Here is an 11806-nt window from a genome sequence, read left to right as displayed (position 1 = left end):
GGCACACCTGTCTATATAAGGTCCCACAGCTGCCAGTGCATGTCAGAGCAAAAACCAAGCCATGAGGTCAAAGAAGTTGCTCCGAGATAGGATTGTGTCAAGGCACAGATCTGTGGAAGGGTACAACAAAAATCTGCAGCATTGAAGGTCCCCAAGAACACGGTGGACTCCACCATTCTTAAATGGAAGAAGTTTGGAACCACCAAGACTCTTCCTAGAACTGGCCGCCCGGCCAAACTGAGCAATTGGGGGAGAAGGGCCTTGGTCAGGGAGGTGACAAAGAACTCGATGGTCACTCTGACAGAGCTGCAGTGTAACTTTGTGGAGATGGGAGAACCTTCCAGAAGGACAACCATCTCTGCAGCACTCCACCAATCAGGCCTTTATGGTAGAGTGGCCAGACGGAAGCACCTCCTCAGGAAAAGGCACACGACAGCCTTCTTTGCTTCGGGACAAGTCTCGTGTCCTTGAGTGGCCCAGCCAGAGTCCGGACTTGCACCCGATCTAATATCTCTGGACACCTGAAAATAGTTGTGGAGCAACGCTCCCCATCCAACCTGACAGAGCTTGAGAGGATCTGCAGAGAAGAATGGAAGAAACTCCCAAAATACTGGTGTGCCAAGCTCATACCCAAGAATACTCAATGCTGTAATCGCTGCCAAAGGTGCACAAAGTACTGGGTAAAGGGTCTGAGTTGATGCATAAATTGATGTAAAAAATGTATCACTAGCCACTTTAAACAATGCCACTTAATATAATGTTTACATACCCTACATTACTCATCTCATATGTATATGTACACCTCACATTTTTGTAAATATGAGTATATCTTTTCATGTGACAACACTGAAGAAATGACACTTTGCTACAATGTAAAGTAGTGAGTGTACAGCTTGTATAACAGTGTAAATTTGCTGTCCCCTCAAAATAACTCAAAAGTGAGTACACTTAGTGCCAGGATCGATAAACAGCTGTCTCTGATTGGGAACCTGTTACGGCTTTCTTGTGGAGAAGGAGAGTCGGACCAAAATGCAGCGTGATGATGATTCATGATATTTTAATGAAGGAAAAAAAACTATACATGAACTACAAAATAATGAAATGTGAAAACCGAAACAGCCCTATCTGGTACAAAGACAGGAACAATCACCCACCAAAACACTCAAAGAATATGGCTGCCTAAATATGGTTCCCAATCAGAGACAACGATACACACCTGCCTCTGATTGAGAACCACTCCAGACAGCCATAGACTTTGCTAGATAACCCCACTAAGCCACACACCCAACACCCCACAAAACCCCAAGACAAAACACACCACAATAAACCCATGTCACACCCTGGCCTAACCAAATAAATGAAGACAAACACAATATATTACGACCAGGGCGTGACAGAATCATATCAGGCCATCATAGAAATACAAAAAACCCTAGATGATCAAAACTAGAGTACCCACTCTAGTCACACCCTGACCTAACCAAAATATATAGAAAAACAGGGATATCTAAGGTCAGGGCGTGACACACACCTGTTAATTGAAATGCATTCCAGGTGACTACCTCATGAAGCTGGTTGAGAGAATGCCAAGAGTGTGCAAAGCTGTCATCTAGGTAAAGGGTGTCTACTTTAAGAATCTCAAATATAAAATATATTTTGATTTGTTGAACATGTTTTGGTTACTACATGATTCCATATGTGTTATTTCATAGTTTTGATGTCTTCACTATTATTTGACAGTGTAGAAAATAGTAAAAATAAAGAAAAACCCTTGAATGAGTAGGTGTGTCCAAACTTTTTACCGGTACTGAATATTTTTATATTCCGCACTCTGACATTTCTTAATTCCATTGTTAACATTTTGGGGATTTGCGTGTATTGTTTTGTATTGTTAGGTATTACTGCAATGTTGGAGATACGAAACATAAGCATTTCACTACACCTGTGATAACATCTGCAGAATATGTGTAAGCGACCAATAACATTTCATTTCATTTGTACATTACCATATAAAAAGGTACACCATTAAACTAAAGTAACTGACAGGTTACTGGCTGCCAGGAAGTTACCTTAAAAGAAAGTTATAATTTTTACAGTGTAATTATACAACTGGAAGCCCCACAGAGACAGAGCCTTTGGCTGGGAGTCTTTTCTTCACCACGCTGAGATCATAAGGCAGGAATGATCTCTCTGTGAAGTGTCCCAAATGGCACCCTATTCCCTATGCCCATAGGGCTCTGGTCAAGAGTAGTGCACTACATAGCGAATAGGGTGTCACTTGGGACGCAAACTTTGTGAAGCTATTAATAGCAAGGCAAGACAAGTCGCATCTCGTCTAGCGTCGCAGGGAGCATCAGTTGCCCTCAGCACTGATTTTGCCAGTTTTTCATTATCTTGGAAATAGCACATTCACAGTCAGGCATTCCCTTTGGTACGACCGCCAAGAAGACATTCAATGATTAAGATATGAGAGTGGTACTACAGGGGTACTACAGTATAATGATCCAGCTGTGACGGGACCTAGTTTGCTGGAGTGGGGAATGAGAGATGGGCGTAACAAGGGACCCTGTAGAAAGGACCAGGTATAGCCAAGATTTGATAAGGCTTTAGTGAAGGCTATTTCTCAAGAGCAGCTTCCATACTTTCATTACTTTATTGTATGAATGTTACTGTGTTGTTCCTATATTTTTCCTCATTGTGGGCTAAAATAGCACCTAATTAACAAACACAAACAGATCCCTGGTATACCAGCAGGAGTTAACGGGACATCACCTTGTGTCTGTGTGTGAGAAGACGAAGAGCTGGATTAGTTCATAAGGAGCAGAGATCTGCTATCCTAGTGGTTTGTTTGTGTCACGCTGACCCAGTCCCTGCTGACACCAATAAGGTTGGCCCAGGACAGGGAACAGGAAATAATGCTGCTCCCTGCAGGCCTCCTCCAGACGGACGCTCTCCGACACAGAGGTCCTTCAGGAGTGGGTTGCATTTGTACACACGCAGGATGCATAACTGTGGCATGCCATGTGGCACGTGTCACTGTGTGTGTTGCGTTTATTTAAGGAAAGAATAGAAATAGAAACACAATATGCCCCTGCTACCTCCAATCCCGATACACACATACACACCTCCTACCACATCCGCACCAACAGAGAGACAGGACATACAGATCAAATCAAATCAAGCTTTATTAATACAGCAAATGTCAGACATGGAATGCAACGCAATGTGCTTTACAGGAAAAAACAATTAAAATCGATGAAAATTAAAGCTGAAATATTTACTACAGTACACAGCAAACAGAAGATAAAAACAGAAGAATGACACAAACTTAAAAACACCCTCAGGAAAAGCAAAGCTAAAAATATGTGTTTTAAGATCTCTTTTAAATATGTCCACAGTTTCGGCCCCCTTCAGGTTCTCTGGCTGCCTATTCAAGATGCTGGGGGCATAATAACTAAAGACTTCCTCTCCATGCCTCTTGGTCCTGGGCTTTGGAATAGTTAAAAGGCCAGTGCCAGAGGACCTGAGGGACCTACTGGGTACAAAACTAAAAAGCATGTCTGAAATGTATTGGGGTGCACAATTGTGGATTGAGATAAATAAAAAACAATAGAAGAATCTTAAAACGTATTCTAAAGCTCACAGCCAGCCAGTGCAGAAACCTTTAAACCGGTGTAATGTGTGCTCTCCGTCTGGTCTTGGTCAGTACCCACGCTGAGGCATTCTGTATGTTTTGCAGTTAACCAGTGGCTTTCTTGGGTAGACCAGACTGGAGAGCATGACAGTAGTCAAGCCTACTTGTATTAAAAGCATGGATGAGTCTCTCTGTATCAACCTGAGAGAGAAACGGCCACACCTTGGTAATGTTTCTCAGGTGGTAAAAAGCTATTTTGGACACATTCCGAATGTGTGATTCGAAATTCAGTTCAGAATCTAAAGTAACACTTAGGTTTTTTTACCTGGTGATTTATCTTTATTGCCCGTGAATTAAAATTTGGTGGCTAAATTCTCTCTCTGTGCTTTGGCTCTAACAATAAGTATCTAGGTCTTGTCTTGATTTAGCTGGAGCAAGTTGTGAGCCATCCAAGTATTGAAATCATTAATTCAGTGCAATAGTTTATCCATGGAGCTAAAATACTTTCGTAACACAGAAATGTAAAGGTGCGTGTCGTCTGCGTAGCAGTGAAAATCAATGCTGTGCTTTCTGATAACGCTGCCAAGGGGTAACACAAACTCAGCAAAAAAAGAAACATCCTTTTTTCAGGACCCTGTCTTTCAAAGATAATTCATAAAAATCCAAATAACTTCACAGATCTTCATTGTAAAGGGTTTAAACACTGTTTCCCATGCTTGTTCAACGAACCATAAACAAATAATGAACATGCACCTGTGGAACGGTCGTTAAGACACTAACAGCTTACAGACGGTAGGCAATTAAGGTCACAGTTATGAAAACTTAGGACACTAAAGAGGCCTTTCTACCGACTGAAAAACACCAAAAGAAAGATGCCCAGGGTCCCTGCTCATTTGCTTTAATGTGCCTTAGGCATGCTGCAAGGAGGCATGAGGACTGTAGATGTAGCCAGGGCACTAAATTGCAATGTCCGTACTGTGAGACGCCTAAGACAGCGCTACAGGAAGACAGGATGGACAGCTGATCGTCCTCGCAGTGGCAGACCACATGTCACAACACCTGCACAGGATTGGTACATCTGATCATCACACCTGCGGGACAGGCACAGGATGACAACAACAACTGCCTGAGTTACACCAGGAACACACAATCCCTCCATCAGTGCTCAGACTGTCCGCAATAGGCTGAGAGAGGCTGAACTGAGGGCTTGTAGGCCTCTTGTAGTAAGGCAGGTCCTCACCAGACATCACCGGCAACAACGTCGCCTATGGGCACAAACCCACCATCGCTGGACCAGACCGGACTGGCAAAAAGTGCTCTTCACTGACGAGTCGCGGTTTTGTCTCACCAGGGGTGATGAGCGGATTTGCGTTTATCGTTGAAGGAATGAGCGTTACACCAAGGCCTGTACTCTCGATTTGGAGGCGGAAGGTCTGTCATGGTCTTGGGCAGTATGTCACAGCATCATCGGACAAAGCTTGTTGTCATTGCATGCAATCTCAACGCTGTGCGTTACAGGGAAGGCATCCTCCTCCCTCATGTGGTAGCCTTCCTGCAGGCTTATCTTGACATGACCCTCCAGCCTGACAATGCCAACAGCCATACTGCTCGTTCTGTGTGTGATTTCCTGCAAGACAGGAATGTCAGTGTTCTGCCATGGCCAGCGAAGAGCCCGGATCTCAATCCCATTGAGCACGTCAGGGTGAGGGCTTGGGCCATTCCCCCAGAAATGTCCAGGAACTTGCAGGTGCCTTGGTGGAACTGGCAAATCTGGTGCAGTCCATGAGGAGGAGATGCACTGCAGTACTTAATGCAGCTGGTAGCCACACCAGATACTGACTGTTACTTGACTCCTCCCCCCTTTATTCAGGGGAACATTGTTCCATTTCTGTGAGTCACATGTCTGTGGAACTTGTTCAGTTTATGTCTCAGTTGTTGAATCTTGTTATGTTCATACAAATATTTACACATGTTAAGTTTGCTGAAAATAAACGCAGTTGACAGTGAGAGGACGTTTCTTTTTTTTGCTGAGTTTATATAAACTGAACAGTACCGGACTCAAAATCTAACCTTGTGGAACGCCACATGTAATGTGTATTTTCTCTGCATTATGTGTCATGTATTGTCATGTTATGTCTTGTCCCTGTGCTTTCTCTTCTCTTCGTTTCCCCCTGCTGGTCGTATTAGGTTACTTTCTCTCTCTCTCTCTCTCTCTCTCTATCGTTCCGTTCCTGCTCCCAGCTGTTCCTCATTCTCCTAACGACCTCGTTTACTCTCTCACACCTGTCCCCTCTTTTGCCCTCTGATTAAGTCTCTATTTCTCTCTCTGTTTCTGCTTCTGTCCTTGTCGGATTCTTGTTTGCTTTGCCCTTGTCCCGTCCTGTCGTAATCTGCCTCTTCATCAGATGCTGCGTGTGAGCAGGTGTCTCTGTCCTCTACGGTCCGCGCCTACCCGGAGGGACCAGCAGTCTGTTGCCGCTAGCCCTGCTATTCTCCTCTACTACTAGAAGGGGGACTCTCCTGTAAAGATAGAGGATTCATGTTTTCCCTGTTTGGACATCTCCTGTAAAGATTGAGGATTTATGTTTTCCCTGTTTGGACATTAACAGACTCTGTTTCTGTTAAATCGCTTTTGGGTCCTCACTCACCTGCATAACATTATGTTCACCAAGGGTGAAAAAATAATTATTGACCTGTTAAATAGGTCCTAAACCAATTTAGAACTGGACCGGAGAGGCCAACCCACCTCTCCAGTCTATCCAGAAGGAGGTTTAAAAAATGTTTTTATATCACCTGTATTTAACCAGGTAGGCCAGTTGAAAACAAGTTCTCATTTACAACTGTGACCTGGCCAAGATAAAGCAAAGCAGTGCGACAAAAACAACACAGAGTTACACATGGGATAAACAAACATACAGTCAATAACACAATAGAAAAATCTATATACAGTGTGTGCAAATGTAGTAAGATTAGGGAGGTAAGGCAATAAAAAGGCCATAGTGGGGAAATAATTACAATTTAGCATTAACACTGGAGTGATAGATGTGCAGATGATGATGTGCAAGTAGATATACTGGGGAGCAAAAGAGCAAAAATAAATAACAATATGGGGATGAGGTAGTTGGGTGGGCTATTTACGGGTGGGCTGTGTACAGGTGCAGTGATCGGTAAGCTGCTCTGACAGCTGATGGTTAAAGTTAGTAAGGGAGATTTTTGCAATTTGTTCCAGTCATTGGCAGCAGAGAACTGGAAGGAAAGGTGGCCAAAGGAGAAGTTGGCTTTGGGGGTGACCAGTGAAATATACCTGCTGGAGTGCGTGTTACGGGTGGGTGTTGCTGTGGTGACCAGTGAGCTGAGATAAGGCGGAGCTTTACCTAGTAAAGACTTATAGATGACCTGGAGCCAGTGGGTCTGGCGAAGAATGTGAAGCAAGGGCCAGCCAACGAGAGCGTACAGGTCACAGTGGTGGGAAGTATATGGGGCTATGGTGACAAAACAGACGGCACTGTGATAGACTACATCCAATTCGCTGAGTAGAGTGTTGGAGGCTATTTTGTAAATGACATCGCCGAAGTCAAGGATCGGTAGGATAGTCAGTTTTACGAGGGTATGTTTGGCAGCATGAGTGATGGAGGCTTTGTTGCGAAATAGGAAGCCGATTCTAGATTTAATTTTGGATTGGGGATGCTTAATGTGAGTCTGGAAGGAGAGTTTACAGTCTAACCAGACACCTAGGTATTTATAGCATTCCACATATTCTAAGTCAGAACCGTCCAGAGTAGTGATGCTAGTCGTGTGGACAGTGTGGGCAGCGATCGGTTGAAGAGCATGCATCTAGTTTTACTAGCATTTAAGAGCATTTGGAGGCCACGGAGGGAGTGTTGTAAGGCGTTGAAGCTCGTCTGGAGGTTTCTTAGGGCTAGGGGGCAGTGTTTGGGAAGTTCGGATGACTGACGTCAGGCCCAGAAGCTAGGATACGCATATAGTTGGTAGCATTGGATATAAAACATTCTGAAGTTTCTAAAACTGTTAAAATCATGTCTGTGAGTATAACAAAACTGATATGTCAGGCGGAAACCGGAGGAAAATCCATCTGGAATATTTTTTCTTGAGGTCACAGGCCATTTCAATTCTAGCCTATGGGATATACAAATAAAAAGGACCCAGATTGCAGTTCCTATGGCTTCCACTAGATGTCAACAGTCTTTAGAAAGGGTTTCAGGCTTATTTCTTGAAAGATTAACAAGTAGTTGAAGTTTTTCCAAGGTGTCCCTAGTACTCTTGTTGCGCACGTGAATGAGTTGCACGCTCTTCATTATTTATCTTCCCTATTTAACATACTATTCTCCGTCTTAAATTTGATCATTTATTAGATATTAGAGTACCTGAGGATTAATTAGAAACATCGTTTGACTTGTTTGGACGAACTTTACCAGTAACTTTTTGGATTTTTTTGTATGCATGTTGAACAAATGGATTACTGAAATCGATGGCGCCACATAAACAGACTTTTTTGGATCTAAAGAAGGACTTCATCAAACAAAACGACCACTCAATGTGTAGCTGGGACCCTTCAATTTGCAAACAGAGGAAGATCTTCAAAGGTAAGTGATTTATTTAATCACTATTTGTGATTTTTGTGACGCCTGGGCTAGTTTGAAAAACTATTTTGATATTGGGCACTGTCCTCAGATAATCAATCGTATGGTATGCTTTCGCCGTAAAGCCAAGAAGTTAAGCTTTTAAATGATGTAGGACACTTGCATGTCCATGAATGTTTAATATTACTATTTTGTCATTTGAATTTGACGCGCTCCAACTTCACCGGATGTTGTCGATCTTGATCCCGGTAACGGGATCGGATCCCTTTAATAACACAGTATCCAAAGAATGACCAGAAGTTTACAGAATGATGTCGTCTGCGTAGAGGTGGATCAGAGAATCAACAGCAGCAAGAGCGACATCATTGATATATACAGAGAAAATAGAGACTGCCAGAGGTCCGGACAACAGGCCCTCCATTTTGACACACTGATCTCTATCTGAGAAGTAGCTGGTGAACCAGGCAAGGCAGTCATTTGAGAAACCAAGGCTTTTGAGTCTGCCGTTAAGAATACGGTGATTGACAGAGTCAAAAGCCTTGGCCAGCAACCTGGTTTCCGAGGTTGTCATGGGTGCACCTCAGCCATGCTCAAGGTCCTAAAGGATATCATAACCGCCATTGATAAAAGACAAGAAAGCATATTTAGCTCGTAGATAGAAAGTGAGATTAAAATATATACGAAAAAATGCTATTTACACGGAATAAGACACGGGATAAGACAAAGACAAACACATGTCCGACTGCTACGCTATCTTGGAAAACCAACCATCATGGTCAACAGTGTCGAACATAGCACTTAAATCTAAGAGTACAAGGACAGAGAGCTGTTTGCCACCTGTGTTTGCTTTAAGATCATTTACCTTTTAACCAAGGCTGTCTCTGTGCTGTGGTGGGCACGAAAACCAGATTGGAATTTCTCCAGAATTTTGCTTAAGAATGGAAGGTTGGAGATTGGCCAAAAATTGTTAAGAGCTGAAGAATCCAGATTACTTTTCTTCAGAAGGGGTTTCACCATAGCAGGCCAATAATAAAAAGGCCATCTACTGTAAATTGACCTCTTCTCCTGAGACCTTAGGGGCCAGGCAACAAAGAATCCACTATCCATGTATTTATCTATTCCTACTATTCACATTTCCATGGATATTTCTCATTGACGTTTTTAAAGGGAGGGTTTAAGTTTATGTACAGAACTCCCAATTTAGTGGCTTTGGTGGTAATGACAAGGGTTTACTACTGTGACCCCTGTCCCTTAGACACTAATCCTACCACCACGTCACATACACACATATGTGCACAGACACACACACAAGCGTACATGTACGCAAGCATGCACACAGGTACACACACACACACACAGGGTTCAAGTAGCTCCCTTCTGGGTTTATACTGTTTAAAATTATAACATGAGAGTGGAACAAGTACATTTTCAAACAGGACAGAACATTTACAGTTTGTCCTTTCTGGCCACCCGTGAGAGTGAATGTCATTCCAGGTAATGTGTTATTCTTTTTTTATGATTATATGTTCCCTGCCAGCACTGAACCTTAAATGATATATGTGTATGTAGTGTGATACTAATGTACCTGGAAAGGTTTTCATTGACAAATCAAATCAAATCAAATGTGTCAAATGCGCTGAATACAACAGGTGTAGACCTTACAGTGAAATGCTTACTTACAAGCCCTTAACCAACAATACAGTTTTAAGAAAATACCTCAAAAAAAGTAAGAAATAAAACTAACAAATAATTACAGAGCAGCAGTCAAAGAACAATAGTGAAGCTATATACAGGGGGTACCGGTACATAGTCAATGTGCGTCTCCTCAGTCTCCTGAGGGGTAATGAGTTTTGTCTTGCCCTCTTCACGACTGTCTTTATGTGCTTGGACCATGTTAGTTTGTTGGTGATGTGGACACCAAGGAACTTGAAGCTCTCAACCTGCTCCACTGCAGCCCCGTTGATGAGAATGGGGGCGTGCTCAGTCCTCCTTTTCCTGAAGTCCACAATCATCTCCTTTGTCTTGATGACGTTGAGGGAGAGGTTGGTGTCCTGGCACCACACGGTCAGGTCTCTGATCTCCTCTCTATAGGCTGTCTTGTTGTTGTCGGTGATCAGGCCTACCACTGTTGTGTCATCAGCAAACTTCATGATGGTGTTGGAGTCGTGCCTGGCTGTGCAGTCATGAGTCAACAGGGAGTACAGGGGCGGACTGAGCACGCACCCCTGAGGGGCACCCGTGTTGAGGATCAGCATGGCATATGTGTTGTTACCTACCATTACCACCTGGGGGCGGCCTGTCAGGAAGTCCAGGAATCAGTTGCAGAGGGAGGTGTTTAGTCCCAGGGTCCTTAGCTTAGTGATGAGCTTTGAGGGCACTATGGCGTTAAACGCTGAGCTGTAGTCAATGAATAGCATTCTCACATACAGTTGAAGTCGGAAGATTACATACACCTTAGCCAAATACATTTAAACTCAGTTTTTCCACAATTCCTGACATTTAATCCAAGTAAGAATTCCCTGTCTTAGGTCAGTTAGGATCACCACTTTATTTTAAGAATGTGAAATGTCAGAATAATAGTAGAGAGGAGGATTTATTTCAGCTTTTATTTCTTTCATCACATTCCCAGTGGGTCAGAAGTTTACATACACTCAATTCGTATTTGGTAGCATTGCCTTTAAATTGCTTAACTTGGGTCAAACGTTTCGGGTAGCCTTCCACAAGCTTTCCACAATAAGTTGGGTGAATTTTGGCCCATTCCTCCTGACAGAGCAGGTGTAACTGAGTCAGGTTTGTAGGCCTCCTCGCTCACACATGCTTTTTCAGTTCTGCCCACAAATGATCTATAGGATTGAGGTCAGGGCTTGGTGATGGCCACTCCAATACCTTGACTTTGTTGCCCTTAAGCCAACTTTGGAAGTATGGGGGTCATTGTCCATTTGGAAGACCCATTTGCGACCAAGCTTTAAGTTCCCGACTGATGTCTTGAGATGTTGCTTCAATATATCCACACAATTTTCCTCCCTCATGGTGCCATGTATTTTGTGAAGTGCACCAGTCCCTCCTGCAGCAAAGCACCCCCACAACATGATGCTGCCACCCCTGTGCTTCACGGTTAGGATGGTGTTCTTCGGCTTGCAAGCATCCCCCTTTCCCTCCAAACATAACAATGGTTATGTCCCCATGTGCACTTCGAAACCGTAGTCTGGCTATTTTATGACGGTTTTTGAGCAGTGGCTTCTTCCTTGCTAAGCGGCCTTTCAAGTTATGTCGATATAGGACTAGTTTTACTGTGGATATAGATACTTTTGTACCTGTTTCCTCCAGCATCTTCACATGGTCCTTTGCTGTTGTTCTGGGATTGATTTGCACTTTTTGCACCAAAGTATGTTCATCTCTAGGAGACAGAACGCGTCTCCTTCCTGAGCGGTATGACAGTTGCGTGGTCCCATTGTCTTTATACTTGCGTACTATTGCTGGTACAGATGAACGTGGTACCTTCAGGTGTTTGGAAATTGCTACCAAGGATGAACCAGAATTGTGGAGGTCTACAATTCTTTTTCTGAGGTCT

This window comes from Oncorhynchus nerka, linkage group LG1, assembly GCF_034236695.1.
Source record: "Oncorhynchus nerka isolate Pitt River linkage group LG1, Oner_Uvic_2.0, whole genome shotgun sequence".
In the NCBI taxonomy this organism is placed as follows: Eukaryota; Metazoa; Chordata; class Actinopteri; order Salmoniformes; family Salmonidae; genus Oncorhynchus; species Oncorhynchus nerka.
The sequence above is the reverse complement of the archived record's forward strand: the minus strand, read 5'-3'. Positions refer to the sequence as shown.